The 16578-nt window shown below is 37.5% G+C and overlaps 1 long non-coding RNA gene across 1 annotated transcript in view; it reads left to right on the top strand.

Annotated features, from left to right (window-relative positions):
* Positions 1–16578, top strand: part of LOC132654727 (uncharacterized) — a 341596-nt gene that overhangs the window by 117501 nt on the left and 207517 nt on the right. The window contains exons 4-5 of the long non-coding RNA XR_009592424.1: positions 1750–1828; positions 2445–2531. This is a non-coding gene — a long non-coding RNA (uncharacterized LOC132654727). The remainder of the gene's footprint in view (positions 1–1749; positions 1829–2444; positions 2532–16578) is intronic.

Raw genomic sequence — 16578 nt, 5'->3', positions numbered from 1 at the left:
CTTTTTTTTAAAATTTTTAAATTATTTATTTTTATGTGTATGTGTGTATTTATGTGAGATTTTGTGTATTTTTTTCAATTACACTTTATTCATTCTGCATCCCCCCATAAGCCCCTCCCTCCTCCTCTCCCAATCCCACCCTCCTTCCTCCCTCTGCATGCATGCCACTCCCCAAGTCCACTGATAGGGGAGGTTCTCCTCTCCTTTCTGATCTTAGTCTGTCAGTTCACATCAAAAGTGGCTGCATTGTCCTCTACTATGGCCTGGTAAGGCTGCTCCCCCCCAGAGGGAGGTGATCAAAGAGCAGGCCAATCAGATTATGTCAGAGGCAGTCCCTCTTCCCATTACTATGTAACCCAATTGGACTCTGAACTGCCCTGGGCTACATCTGTGCAGGGGTTCTGAGTTATCTCTATGAATAGTCCTTGGTTGGAGTATGAGTCTCTGGGAAGTTCCCTGTGTTCAAATTTTCTTGTTCTGTTGCTCTCCTTGTGGAGACCCTGTCCTCTCCAGCTCTTACTATTTCCCAGTTCTTACATAAAATTCCATTCACTCTGTCCAACAGTCTTTTGCCTTACAGACATTTGCAGTTTCATTTGGTTTCATTTAATAGTTGTTGATCTTACAGCCTATGTAGTAGGTATTCTGGCCAGGAAGTTTTTTCCTGTGCCAATGAGTTCAAGGCTCTTCCCCAATTTCTTTTCTAAGAGATTTACTGTTTCTAGTTTTATGTTGAAGTCTTTGATCCACTTGGACTTGAGCTTTGTTCAGGGTGGTGAATATGGATCTACTTACATTTTTTTCTAAATTTTTCTAAATCCGGATAGATGAATAGCATTTGTTGAAGATGTTCTCTTTTTTTCCATTGTATGGTCTTGGCCTCTTTGTCAAAAATCAAGTGTTCATAAGTGTGTGAGCTTATTTCTGCCCCTTTGAGTCAATTCCGTTGATCAACCAGTTTATTTCTATTCATGCAGTTTTATTGCTATTGCTCTGTAGTACAGCTTGAAGTCAGGGTTGGAGATACCTCCAGATTTTTTTTTTAATTGTATAGGATTGTTTTAGCTGTTCTGTTTTTTGTTTGTTTGTTTGTTTGTTTGTTTTTCCATGTGAAGTTTAGAATTGTTCTTTTAAGGTCTTTAAAGAATTGTGTTGGGATTTTCACATGGATTTCTTTGAACCTGTAGATTGCTTTTGGTAAGATGGCCATTTTTACTATGTTAATTTTATCAATCCATGAGTGTGGAAGATCTTTTTATATTCTTCTTCAATTTCTGTATTCAGAGACATGAAATAAAATCTGCCATTACTAGAGGGCTACTGAGTTAATTGTATATTCAGCCACTTTGCTGAAGGTGTTTATCAGTGGTAAAATATCTCTGGTGGAATTTTTGGGCTCACTCACATCATTTGCCAACAGCAGTACTTTGACTTCTTCCTTTCTAATTTGTATCCCCTTTCATTGTCTTTAGTTGTGTTATTGCTCTCACTAGGACTTCAAGTCCTACATTGCAGAGATCCAGAGAGAGTCAGCAGCCTTGTCTTGTCCCTGATTTCAGTGTGCTTGTGTTAAATTTCTCTCTATTTAATTTGATGTGGCCTATAGGCTTGGTTTATATTACCTTTATTGTGTATAGGTATGTGCCTTGGGTCCCTGGTTTTTCCAAGACTTAAGAAGAAGGGGTTTTAGTTTTGGTTGAAAGTGTTTTTTGCTTCTAATGAGATGACCATGTGGTATTTTTCTTTCAGTTTGTTTATATGGTACAGTACAGTGATGAATTTCATATATTGAAGCACCTCTGCCTGGGACAAAATCTACTTGATCAAGGTAGATGACATTATTGAAGTATACTTGGATTTGGTTTGCAAGTATTTTGTTTAGCATTTTTGCATCAATATTCATAAGGCAACTTGTTCTGAAATTCTTTTTCTTGGTTAAGTCTTTGTGTGGTTTACATATCAAGGTGACTATGGGCTCATAGAATGGGTTTAGCAATTTTCCTTCTGTTTTTACTTTGTGCAATACTTTAAAGAGTATTGGTATTAGCTCTTCTTTGAAAGTCTGGTAGACTTCTGCAGTAAAACCATTTGGCCCTGGGTTTTTTGTAGATGGGAGCCCTTCAAAGACTACTTTTATTATTTTTAGGGGCTATATGTTTATTTATTTTTTTACTTGTTTTTTGATCTAACTTTGATTAGCAGAATAGATCAAGAAAATTGAACATTTCAGATATTCCAATTTTATGGAGTACAGGATTTTGAGTATTTCCTCAAAATTTCCTGTCTGTTGTTATGATCACCATTTCATTTCTGATTTTGTTGATTTGGATTTTTTTAAATCTGCCTTTTAGCTAATTTGGTTAAGGATTTGTGTGATTGTTGATTTTCTCCAAAAACCAGTCCTTGGTTTTGCTGATTCTTCATATTGTTCTCTTTGTTTCTAGTTTATTGATTTCAACCCCAAATTTGATTATTTGCTGCCTTCTACTCCTCCTGGGTATGTTTGCTACACTTTCTTCTAATCCCTTCAGGTGAGCTCTTAAGTTGCTAGTATGTGATCTCTTAAATTCCTTTATGAAGAATTCTGCGCTGAAGCCATCTGGTCCAGGGCTTTTTTTGGAGGGGAGACTGTTAATGACTGCTTCGATTTCCTTGGGAGATATAGGGCTATTCAGTCTTTCTACCTGATCTTGACTTAGTTTTGGTAGATGGAATCTTTCAAGAAAATTATCCATTTCATTTAGATTCTCAAATTTTGTGGCATATAGGCTTTTGTAGTATGACCTAATAATTGTTTGGATTTCCTCAATGTCCGTGGTTATGTTCCCATTTTCATTTCTGATTTTGCTGATCTGGATAGTTTCTCTCTGCTTTTTAGTTAGTTTGGCTAAGGGTTTGTCTATCTTGTTGATTTTCTCAAAGAACCAGCTTTTTGTTTCATTGATTCTTTGGATAGTTTTATTTGTTTCTAGTTGATTGATTTCAGCCCTTAGTTTGATTATTTCCAGCCGTCTGCTCCTCTTGGGTGTATCTGCTTCTTTTTTTTCTAGGGTTTTCAGTTGGGCCATTAAATTGTTTGTATGTGATGTTACGAATTTCTTCTTGTAGGCACTTAGTGCTATAATTTTCCTCTGAGCACTGCTTTCAATGTGTCCCATAAAGACCTTCAAAGAAGTGCTAACTCCAATTCTCCTCAAGCTATTCCACAAAATAGAAACAGAAGGAACACTACCAAACTCATTCTATGAAGCCACAGTCACCTTAATACCTAAACCACACAAAGACCCAACAAAAAAAGAGAACTTCAGGCCTATCTCTCTTATGAACATTGACGCAAAAATACTCAATAAAATACTTGCAAACCGAATCCAAGAACACATCAAAGATATCATCCACCATGACCAAGTAGGCTTCAACCCAGGCATGCAAGGGTGGTTCAACATACGGAAATCCATCAATGTAATCCACTACATAAACAAACTGAAAGAGAAAAACCACATGATCATCTCCTTAGACGCCGAAAAAGCATTTGACAAAGTCCAACACCCATTCATGTTTAAAGTCTTGGAGAGATCAGGGATACAAGGCACATACCTAAACATAGTAAAGGCAATATATAGCAAGCCTATAGCTAACATCAAACTCAATGGAGAGAAACTTAAATCAATCCCACTGAAATCAGGGACAAGACAAGGCTGTCCATTGTCCCCATATCTCTTCAACATAGTACTTGAAGTCCTAGCCAGAGCAATAAGACAACTAAAGGAGATCAAGGGGATACAAATCAGAAAGGAAGAGGTCAAAGTGTCACTATTTGCAGATGATATGATAGTATACATGAGCGACCCCAAAAATTCAACCAGAGAACTCCTTCAGCTGATAAACACCTTCAGCAAAGTGGCAGGATACAAAATCAACTCAAAAAAATCAGAAGCCCTCCTATATACCAAAGACAAAAAGGCTGAGAAAGAAATTAGGGAAACAACACCCTTCACAATAGCCACTAATAACATAAAGTACCTTGGTGTGACTCTAACCAAGCAAGTGAAAGACCTGTTTGAGAAAAACTTCAAGTCTCTGAAGAAAGAAATCGAAGAAGATATCAGAAGATGGAAAGATCTCCCGTGCTCATGGATTGGTAGGATTAACATTGTGAAAATGGCCATACTGCCAAAAGCAATCTACAGATTCAATGCAATTCCCATCAAAATACCAACTCAATTCTTTACAGACCTTGAAAAAAAGATTCTCAGCTTCATATGGAGAAACAAAAAACCCAGAATCTCCAAAACGATCCTGTACAACAACAGATCATCTGGAGGTATCTCCATTCCTGATCTCAAGCTGTACTACAGGGCAACAGTAATAAAAACTGCATGGTACTGGCATAGAAACAGAAAGGAGGATCAATGGAACCACATAGAAGACCCAGAAATAAATCCACACACCTATGAATACTCGATATTCGACAAAGAAGCCAATTCCATTCAATGGAAAAAAGACAGCATCTTCAACAAATGGTGCTGGACCAACTGGATGTCTACATGCAGAAAAATGAAAATAGATCCATATTTATCACCCTGCACAAAACTAAAGTCAAAGTGGATCAAGGACCTCAACATAAAACCAGATACCCTAAATCAATTGGAAAAAAAAGTGGGGAACAGCCTAGAACTCATTGGCACAGGAGACAACTTCCTGAACAGAACACCAACAGCACAGGCTCTAAGAGCAACAATCAATAAATGAGACCTCATGAAACTGAAAAGTTTCTGTAAAGCAAAGGATACCGTCATCAAAACAAAACGACTGCCAACAGATTGGGAAAGAATCTTCACTAACCCTTTATCTGACAGAGGACTAATATCCAGTATATACAAAGAACTAAAGAAGCTGAAAAGCAGCAAACCAAGTAATCCAATTAAAAAATGGGGAACAGAGCTAAACAGAGAATTCTCGACAGAGGAATATCGAATGGCAGAAAAACACTTAAAGAAATGCTCATCCTCATTAGCCATCAGGGAAATGCAAATCAAAACAACCCTGAGATTTCACCTTACACCCATCAGAATGGCCAAGGTGAAAAACTCAAGCGATAACACATGCTGGAGAGGTTGTGGAGAAAGGGGAACCCTCCTCCACTGCTGGTGGGAATGTAAACTGGTACAACCACTCTGGAAAGCTATCTGGCGCTTTCTAAGACAAATAGGAATAGTGCTTCCTCCAGACCCAGCTATACCACTGCTAGGTACATACCCAAAGTTTGTTCAAGTACACAAAAAGGACACTTGCTCAACCATGTTTATAGCAGCTCTATTTGTAATAGCCAGAACCTGGAAACAACCCAGATGTCCATCAACGGTGGAATGGGTACAGAAATTGTGGTATTTTTATACAATGGAATACTATTCAGCAATCAAAAAGGAGGAAATCATGAAATTTGCAGGCAAATGGTGGGATCTAGAAAAGATCATTCTGAGTGAAATATCCCAGAAGGAGAAAGACAAACATGGGATATACTCACTTATATAGACCTATAAGATATGATAAACATAATGAAATCTATACACCTAAAAAGATAATCAATTGAGCGGACATGGGGTAAGATGATCAATCCTCATTTAGAAAGACAGATGTGATGTGCATTGAACGTATGACAGGAGTCTACTGAGCGCATCTGAAAGACTCTAACTAGCAGTGTTTTCAAAGCAAAGACTCATGACCAAACCTTTGGCAGAGTACAGGGAATCATAAGAAAGATTGGGAGTTAGTCTGATGGGGAAAGGATAGGAGCTCTACAAGGACCAAATATATCTGGGCACAGGGTCTTTTCTGAGACTGACATTCAACCAAGGACCATGTATGGATATAACCTAGAACCTCCACTCAGATGTAGCCTGTGGTAGCTCAGTAACCAATTGTTTTCCCAAAGTGAGGGGAACAGGGACTATTTCTAACAGGAACTCAATGACTGGCTCTTTGGTCTCCCCACCCCTGAAGGGAGGAGCAGTCCTGTTAGGCCACAGAGGAGGGCTTTGCAGCCAGTCCTGAAGATACCTGATAAAACAGGATCAGATGAATGGGGAGGAGGTTCCCCCCTATCAGTGGACTTGGAAAGGGGCACGGTGGAGATGAGGGAGGGACTGGGAGGGAATGAGGGATCGGGACACGGCTGGGATACAGAGTTAATAAAATGTAACTGATAGAAAAAAAGAAAAAAAATAAATTTTAATACAGGATAAAAAAAAATTCCTTTATGAAGACCCTTAGTGCTATGAACTTTCCTCTTCGCCCTGCTTTCTTTGTGACTCATAAGTTTAGGTATGTTGTGCCTTCATTTTCATTGAATTCTAGGAAGTGTTTCAATTCTTTATTTTTTCCCCTGATGCAGTGGGCATTGAATAGGGAATTGTTCATTTTTAATGTGTGCATAGTCTTTTTGTTAGTTCTTTTTTTGTTGAAGTCCAGCTTTAATCCATGGTGATCAGACAGAGTACAATGTGTTAATTCAATTTCCATTGTGACTGACTATATGGTCAATTTTGGAGAAGATGTCATGCAGTTCTGAGAAGAAAGTGTATTCTTTTGTGTTGGGGTACAAATTTCTGTAGATATATTAGGTCCATTTGATTCATGACTCTGAGATAGAATGTCAATCTTTGTGGCTGAGGTGTGTATGCAGCAGAATATGTACCCATTCTGTTAGTCTGTGTCTTTTTATTAGAGAGTTGAGTCCATTGATGCTGAGAGATATTAATGACCAATTATTGTTGGTCCATTTTTTTATGATGTTGGTCGTGGCAGTATGTTGTATGCTTGTCTTCTGTTGGTTTTGTTATAGTAAAGTTATTATATCTTGTGTTTTCCTGGGTGTAGTTAAACTCCTTGCATGGGGTTTTCTTTCTAATGTCTTCTGTAAGTCTGGGTTTGTGCATAGATATTGTTTAAATTTGGCTTTTGTCATGGAATATCTTGCTTTCTACATCTACTGTGATTGAAAGCTTTACTGGGTATAGTAATATGATGTGACATCTGTGGTCTCTTAGGGTCTGCATAACATCTGCTTAAACCCTTCTTGTTTATATTGTCTCTGTTGACAAATCATGTGTAATTCTGATAAATCTACCTTTATACGTTACTTGGTCTTTTTTCTTTGCTGTTTTTAATATATATTTTTTTATTTTTTACTGTACATTTAATGTTTTGATTATTTTATGGTAGGAGGGCTTTCTTTTCTGGTCTAATTTATTTGGTGTTCCTTAAGCCTCTTTTATGTTTAAAGGCATCTCTTCCATTAGGTTAGGGAATTTTCTACTATGATTTTGTTGAAATTCCTTGGAGCTGGGAATCTTCTCTTTCTTTTCTTCCTCTTATTCTTAGGTTTTGTCTTTTCATCTTGTCCTTGATTTCATGGACATTTTATTTCAGGATTTTGTTGTTGTTGTTACTTTCTTTGTTGGATGTATAGATTTTTTTCAATTGTATCTTTTACCCCTGAGATTCTCTCCTTCATCTCTTGTATGCCATTGGTGATGCTTTTGTCTGTAGTTCCTGTTCCTTAACATTTCCATCTCCAGATAATCTCAGTTTGTGTTTTCTTTATTGATTCCATTTCCATTTTTATGTCTTGAACCATTTAATTCATTTCATTCATCTGTTTGTGTTTTCCTATATTTCTTAAAGTGATTCATTAATTTCCTCTTTATGTGCCTCTAACCATCTTCATATGCACATATTTAAGGTCATTTTCTGGAGTAGAAATTTCTGGCAGAATTCTGTGCTGAAACCATCTTTCCCTGGGCTCTTTTTGGAAGGGAGAATTTTGATGACTGCTTCTATTTCATGGGGAGATGGGGATATAGGATTATTTAATCCATTTATGTGATCTTGATTTAATTTTGGTAGATGGAATCTATCAAGAAAATTGTCCATTTTATTTAGATTTTCAAATTTTGTGGCATATAGGCTTTTGTTGTAAGATGTGATAATTGTGTGGATTTCTTCAGTGTCTGTCATTATGTCTCCCTTTTCATTTCTGATTTTGCTGATTTGGACAGTTTCTCTCTGCCTATTTGTTAGTTTGGCTAAGGGTTTGTCTATCTTGTTGATTTTCTAAAAATAACCAGCTCTTAGTCTCCTTGATCCTTTGAATTGTTTTCTTTGTTTCTATTTCATTGATTTTGGCTCTGAGTTTGATTGTTTCAAGTCATCTACTCTTCTTGGGTGTGTCTGCTTCTCCTTTTTTTCTAAGACTTTTAGGTGTGCCATTAAATCACTTTATATGAGATGTCTCAATTTTCTGGAGGCATTTTCTGCTATGAACTTTTCCTCTTAGCACTGCATTCATTGTGACACACATGAGTAAGTTGTGCTTTCATTTTCATTGGATTTTAGGAAGTTTCTAATTTCTTTTTTTATTTCATCCCTGACCAAGCTGTCATTGAGTAGAGAGTTGTTAAGTTTCCATATGTATGCACACATTTTGTTATTTCTGTTGTTGTTGAGGTCTAGTTTTAGGCCATGGTGGTCTGATAGTATACAAGGGATTATTATTCTTTTAATTATTTTTATTTTTATTAATTACAATTTATTCACTTTGTATCCCCCCTGTACCTCCTTCTGTCCTCCTCTCCAAATCCCATCCCCCCCCCTCTTCCCCAACCATGTCCTTCTCCCAGGCCACTGCTAAGGGAGGTCCTTCTCCCATTCCCTCTGATCCTAGTCTATCAGGTCTCATCAGGAGTGGCTTCATTGTCTTCTTCTGTGGTATGGTAAGCCTGCTCCCCCCTCAGGGGGAGGTGATCAAAGAACAGGCCAATAAGTTCATGTCAGAGACAGTCCTTGTCCCCATTACTATGGAGGCCACTTGGACACTGAACTGCCATAGGCTACCTCCTTGCAGGGGTTCCAGGTCATCTTCATGAGTGGTCCTTAGCTAGAGTATCAATTTCAGAAAAGACCCCTGTGCCCAGACTTTTTGGATCTCTTGCTGTCCTTGTGGAGCTCATGTTCTCTCCAGGTCTTACTATTTCCCACTTCTTTTATAAGATTCCCTGCATTCTGCCCAAAGTTTGGCTATGAGTCTCAGTATCAGCCTCGATATCCTTCAGGGTAGAGCCTTTCATAGGTCCTCTTTGGTAGGTTCCTGTCCTGTTCCCTGATTTCTCCTTCCTCCAGTATCCATCCTCTTTCCCTTTCTGAATGGAGATTGAGACGCTCAAGTATACAATAAGGACATCTGCTAAACCATGTTTGTAGCAGCTTTATTTGTAATAGCTAGACTGGAAATAGCTCAGATACCCCTCAGTTGAGTAATGGATACAAAAATTGTGGTACATCTACACAATGGAATATTACTCAGTAATAAAAAACAAGGAAATCATGAAATTTGCAGGTAAATGGTGGGAACTGGAAAAGATCATCCTGAGTGAGGTATCCCAAAAGCAGAAAGACACACGGAGTAAATACTCACTCATAAGTGGATATTAGACATATAATATAGGATAAACATATTAAAATCTGTACACCTAAGGAAGCTAATCAGGAAAGAGGGCTCTGGCTAAGATGCTCAATCCCCATTCAGAAAGACAAGGGATTATTTTTATCTTCTTGTATCTGTTGAGGCTTGCTCTGTGCCTGACTATATGGTAAATTTTTGAGAAGGTTCTATGAGGACCTGAAAAGAAGAAATACTCTTATGTGTTTGGGTGAAAATTTCTGTAGACATCTATTAGCTCTATTGGACTTAGGACCTCTGTAAATGTTTTTAATTTCCTATTTAGCTTCTGTCTAGAAGATCTGTCCCTTGGTGAGAATAGAGTGTTGAAGTTTCCCACTATTAAGGTGCTGGGATCAATGTATGATTTAAGCTTTAATAATTTTCATTTACAAATGTAGGTGCTCTTGTATTTTAGGCATAGCTGTGTTGTATTGTGATGTCCTCCTGGTGGATTTCTCCTTTGATGAGAAGGAAGTGCCTCTCTTCATATTTTTTTATTAATATTGGTTAAAATCTATTTTATTTGATATTATGATAGCTCCCCCAGCTTGTTTTCTGGTTCCACGTGTCTGAAAAAACATTTTTCAAGCCCTTTACTCTGAGTTTGTTTTTATCTTTTTTGAAAAGGTGTGTTTCTTGGATGCAGCAGAATTTTGGATCCTGTTTCTGTAACCATTCTGTTAGTCTTTAACTTTTTACTGGAGAGTTGAGTCCATTGATGTTGATAGATATTAGTGACCAATGATTGTTAGTTCCTTTTATTGTGAAGTTGGTTGTGATTGTGTGCTTGTTTTCTTTTGATTTTGTATTGTGACAGTATCTTTATCTTGGGTGTAGTTTTTCTCTGGATGGAGTTTTCCTTTTAGTATCTTCTGTAGGGCTGGATGGCTCTGTACATGCCTTGCATTAAGTTATGTCATGAAATATTTTCTTTTCTCCATCTATATTGATTGAAATTATTTCTGGGTATAGTAGTCTGGGTTCACATCTGTGTTCTCTTAATGTCTGCATGATATCTGCCCAGGTCTTTCTGGCTTTAATAGTCTCTGTTGAGTAGTCAGGTGTGACACTGAGAGGTCTGCCTTTATATGTTACTTTGGCTATTTTCCATTGCTGCTTTTAAAATATATTTTTGGGTTCTGTAGAAATACTCTTTTGATTATTATGTGGCAGGAGGAATTTCTCTTCTGGTCTACTGTATTTTGTGTTCTGTATATATATATTTATATATTTAAGAGTATCTCTTTCTTAAGATTGGGGAATTTTTCTTCTATGATTTTTCTTGAAAATATTTTCTGGACCTTGGAGACTGAAATCGTCTTTTTTGTCTATTCCTATAATTCTTAAGTTTCATCTTTTCATGGTGTCTTTGACTTCTTGGAGGTTTTGTGTCAGGAACTTTCTGTCTTAATGTTTTACTGGAGAGAAGTAACAATTTATTCAATTGTATCTTCCATGCCTGAGATTCTCTCTTCCATCTCTTGTACTCTGTTGGTGATGCTTACCTCTGTGTTTCCTTATCTTTTCTCTAAGTTCTCCATATCCAGGGTTTTCTTGTTTGTGTTTTATTTTTTATTTGTTGATTCTAATTCCATTTTCATTTTTGAATGATTTTATTGATTTTCTTTACCTATTGGATTGTGGATTCCTGTCTGTCCATTATGGCCTCTATTTGTTATTTTTGTTTCCTCTTTATGTGCCTCTAATAATTATATAATCACAGATTTAAGATAATATTCCTGTTTCAGCTGCATTAGAATATCCATTGAATTTTTGGGGTTTCTGTTGAAGTCATAATGTCCTGGTTTTTGCTGATTGTATTCTTATGCTGACCTATAGACATCTGGTTATCTGTAGCTTTGACTGTTTGTTGCTGGAAAGTAAAGGAGCCAGTCATTGAGTTCATGTCAGAAATAGTTTGTGTTCCCCTTACTAGGATACCCACTTGGATACTGAGCTAACATGGGCTACAGCCTTGCAGGTGTTCTAGGTTATATTCATACATGGTCCTTGGTTGGAGAAAAAGTCTCATAGAGGACCCCCATGCCCTGACATATTTTGTCCTTTTGGAGCTCCTGTCCTCTCCCAGTCACATTAACTCCCCCTTTTATTGTATGATTCCCTGCACTCTGCTGAAGGTTTGCTTATTAGTTTTCACATCTGCTTTGATACATTGCTAGGTAGAATATTTCAGAGGCTCTCTGCAGTAGGCTCCTGTCCTGTTACTTGTTTTCTCCTACTTCCACTGTCCATTTCATTTGTCTTTCTAAGTGAGGATTGATCATCTTACTCTGGGTCTTCTATCTTACTTATCTTCTTTAGGTGCACATATTTTAGTATGTTTATCCTATCTTATAGGTCTATATAAGTGGGTATATATGTGTGTCTTTCTGCTCCTGGGATACCTCACTCAGGATGATCTTTATAAGATCCCACCATTTGCCTGCAGATTTCATGATTTCCTTGTTTTTAATTGCTGAATAGTATTCAATTGTGTAAAAGTATCACAACTTCTGTAAACATTCCTCTACTGACGGACATCTCGTTAGTTTCTAGGTTCTAGCTATTACGAATAAAGCTGCTACAAACATGTTTGAGCAAATGTTCTTGTTGTGTACTTGAGTTTCTCAGAAAATGGAAAGATCTCCCATCCTCATGGATTAATAGGATTAACATGGTAAAAATGGCCATCTTGCCAAAAGCAATCTACAGATTCAGTGCAGTTCCCATCAAAATACCAACACAATTCTTTATAACACTTGAAAGAAAAATTCTCAAATTCTTATGGAGAAACAAACAAACAAACAAAAAAACCAGAATTTCCAAAACGATCCTGTACAACAACAGATCATCTGGAGGTATCTCCATCTCTGATCTCAAGATGTACTACAGAGCAATAGTAATAAAAACTGCATGGTATTGGCATAAAGGCAGAAAAGTGGATCAATGGAACTGAACAGAAGACCCAGAAATAAACCCAAATACCTATGAATACTTGATTTTTGACAAAGAAGCCAAAACCATTCAATGGAACAAAGACAACATCTTCAACAAATGGTGCTGGTCCAACTGGATGTCTACATGCAGAAAAATGAAACAGACCCATATTTATCACCCTGCACAAACTAAAGTCCAAGTGGATCAAAGACCGCAACATAAAAGCAGATACTCTAAATTGGTTAGAAGAAAAAGTGGGGAAGAGCCTAGTAATTACTGGCACAGGAGACAACTTTCTGAACAGAACACCAACAGCACAGGTTCTAAGAGCAACAATCAATACATGGAACCTCATAAAACTGAAAAGCTTCTGTAAAGCAAAAGGAACTGTCGTCAGAACAAAACGACAGCCTACAGACTGGGAAAGGATCTTCACCAACCTTATATATGACAGAGTCCTGATATCCAGAATATATAAAGAATTAAAGAAGTTAAAAAGCAATAAACCAAGCAATCCAATTAAAAAATGGGGTTTGGAGCTAAATAGAGAATTCTCTGTAGAGGAATACAGAATGGCAGAAAAACACTTAAAGAGATGCTCAACATCCTTAGTCATCAGAGAGATGCAAATCAAAATGACCCTGAGATTTCACCTTACATCTATCAGAATGGCTAAAATAAAAGACTCAAGTGACAACACATGCTGCAGAGGTTGTGGAGAAAGAGGAACTCTCCTTAATTGTTGGTGGGAATTTAACTGGTACAACTACTTTGGAAATCAGTCTAATGCTTTCTCAATTAGGAATAGTGCTTTCTCAAGATCCAGCTATACCACTCCTAGACAATTGAGATCTTAGTTTCATCCTGTGCAACAAACGAAGCCTTGTCAATCTAGTGAAAAGTTAACCTACCGTTAGAAGCTGCTGGTAGGGTCAAAGTCTGGCATTGACAAATAGTCCTTGAACTCAGTGAAAAAAATTATGGACTCCCTCCCTTAGCTGGATTCACTCCTCTCCTCTTAATCTTGGAAAACCCCAGATCCTCTAAGGAGAGTCACATAGCTCTCAGGTCCTGAACCTTTTCTATGAGACCTCAGCTTTTAGCAAATGTCCTTTAATGGTATCTGGAGTACTTCTGCCACCCATAGGATAATTAAGTAATGTTTCCCTTCTTACAATAGGGCTGTAGGACTACTTATAAATGAAGTATCCCTAGCACTCTTAGCCCCATTGAATCAAACACATTCACTCATCAATTACTCAGGGAAGAAAGGGCTCTCCTCCCTGAAGAATTCTTTGTTGGACTTCTGAGGCTTGGCTCTGGACAGGTAGTCATAGTTTCTTCAGTCACCACTGAGGACTGCACAACCAACAAAACCTCAGTGCTGGTCTTCAGATGACAGTCACTAACCACAATTGACAGACCTGCATATTGGCCATGAACTGACAAGGCACTGGCTTACATTCTCTGCCATTAGATTTGAAGCTGCACTGAAGGGATGTATCATCACCAGCTTTGGAAAGCCCAAGTTTCCACTGCTTTCTGGTACCAGCAATCTCATTATGCACTAGGGAATCTCTTTTTCTATACCTCCAGGGAGATTCAGTAGCTATGAGCACTCTAGCTACTCCTGAGAGAAGTGGAACCTGAGATACTAAGGTCCCATTAGCCTTTGCCAGGATCTGTCAGCACCTGGGCTGGCCCTCTTCCAGCACACGTTCAGAAGCAGCAGCAGGGAACTAGGAAAGACAACCTACAGAATGGATGGAAAATCTCTGTCACGTAAACAGCTTACAGAAAGCTAGTGCCTAGAATTTACACATAGTTTAACCTTAACCTCAAGAAAGGAAACAACCCATATGGGCTGTGGAACTGAACAAAATTTCTCAATGAAGAAAGGTAAATAGCTAGTAAACACTTTCAGAAATGTACTAGGGAAAACTGAGATATAAAGGTACTAGGGAAAAGAAAGGTACTAGGGAAAACCGAGATATAAAATTACTTGATTCCATGCCGCCCAAATAGAAAAGACATAATCAGGAATATAAGTTACAACAAATGCTAACATGAATGCATGGGAATGTATTCCAACAATAACTATTGGTGGAAGTCTGTATTAATTAATTAATTAACGACTTTGGAACTCTGTCTATATGTTTCTCAAAAGCTTTAAATGGAGCTACCATATGCCAGCTACACAACTCCTGAACATATCACTAAAAGACTTTATATTCAACTACAAAGATCCTTGTATACCCATGTTCATTGTTACTCAATTTGCAATATCTAGGAAAAGGAACGAACTTAGATGTCCATCAACTGAAGAACAAATAAAGAAATTGTTCTGTGTACACACAATGAAATTTTATTTACCTGTAAAGAAAAGTTAAATTTGAAGGTAAATGAGTGAAACTGGAAATATACTGTGTCAAGTGATTCAGACACAGAAGGATAAATGAAAACACATTCTCACTCATATGAGAATCCTATCTTTTAATTTTTTGTGTGTGTGTTTCAACTTTAAGCACATGAGTAACCCAGGAAACTAGAAGGAGGTTATCTGAGGGGAGTATTAATGGAAGGGGATTGTTGAACATAACAACACTAAAGGAGAATTCTTGGTGAAGAAAAGTAATGCTTAACAGTTTTTTTTTATTTCTAAAGTGAAAATTAAAATATATAAGAGTTCAAGTAGGTAAAAAAATAAAAGAGAAGAAACAACAAGGTTTAAAGGACTGTCTTTTACATCTTTACACTTGTCTTGATTGTGTAATTTCTAGTTAGATCCTATTAGGTGGAAAGTTCCCAGCTTCTCAGTGCCTCCATGTTGAAGCTCTGTGGATAGATATAGTACGTTTTACCTATATTTGGGTAGAGCAGAATTTTTTTTCTGTCTAGGACAATGTGGTTTATCTAATAATTTTATTGTTTGAAGGCACCATAGACTATTTGTACAAAGCAAGATTCCTTCTGTTTTGTGATGTCCAATACTTTCAGAAAGGAAGAGGTTTATTTAGTACCAGGCATGTTGGTGTTTAAGTAATACCTGATATTTATCTGCATATCAGAAAATCAGCCAGTTATTTCTGTTCAGAATAATTTTGGAAAACAAAGCTGGTCTGTCCTTATCTCCTTGTGTATCAGCAAGTCTTGCAAACACAGTCTTGCCAGATAAGCCTATATCTGTGCACTGTTTTAAAGACTGCTCTATGATACAAGGAAACACATTAGTATCAAAGCTTACACTTCAATCTGTACAAAGAGTTTTCTTTTTTATAAAGGAAGGAAAAGAACGTGGGTGAAAACTGCTTCCTGAGCTCTTCAAAGTCTGTTAATCACAACACTACTAAAATACCTTATGCTTAATGATCTTTTGTTTCAAACAATAAGCACTTTTTTTTTTGTAAATTTGATAATAAAATAAATAGAAATAAAACCAACATCTGAAAAGGAGATCAGCAGTTAAGTCTTTGGCTGCCTGACTTCCTTAAGTTTGGATTTTGCGAATGTAAAAGACAGAAAAATAGATTAGACACTGAGAATTGCTCAAGAGCCTTGAGGCAATGGAGTCTCAATATCTTTTGCAAAAGAACAAACTGAAGCTTAGAAGATTCAATGACTTGTTAGCAGTGTGAGCTACTTACTCACAGTGTCTACTCTACTATGTCTCCAGTTCATTTTTCTCTGGCTCAGAGGTTTCCTGTCTCTTTTTAAGGAGCAGTCCCGCTAGGCCAAAGAGGAGGACTTTGCAGCCAGTCCTGAAGAGACCTGATAAAACAGAGTCAGATGAAAGGGGAGGAGGTCCTCCCCAACCAGTGGACTTGGAAAGGGGCAGGGAGGAGATGAGCGAGGGAGGGAGGGCTTAGGAGGGAATGAGGGAGTGGGATACAGCTGGGATACAAAGTTAATAAAATGTAACTAATAATAAAAATAAAAAAGAGAATCTCAAAGTGATGAGAAGTAAAGTGATGCAAAGTGAGATCATGCACCTCTCAGGAGGATGCTATCAGCTATGGACAAAGCATTTCTGCATCCCACACTTGGTACTATAACAAAAACATATTCATACAGCACAACCAAAATTTCTACTACAACCTATAAGTTGATATCTGCTGTGATAAATGAATATAGCACTGAAAAGA

The sequence above is a fragment of the Meriones unguiculatus genome, chromosome 6 (assembly GCF_030254825.1).
Source record: "Meriones unguiculatus strain TT.TT164.6M chromosome 6, Bangor_MerUng_6.1, whole genome shotgun sequence".
NCBI lineage: Eukaryota > Metazoa > Chordata > Mammalia > Rodentia > Muridae > Meriones > Meriones unguiculatus.
The sequence above is the reverse complement of the archived record's forward strand: the minus strand, read 5'-3'. Positions and strand labels throughout refer to the sequence as shown.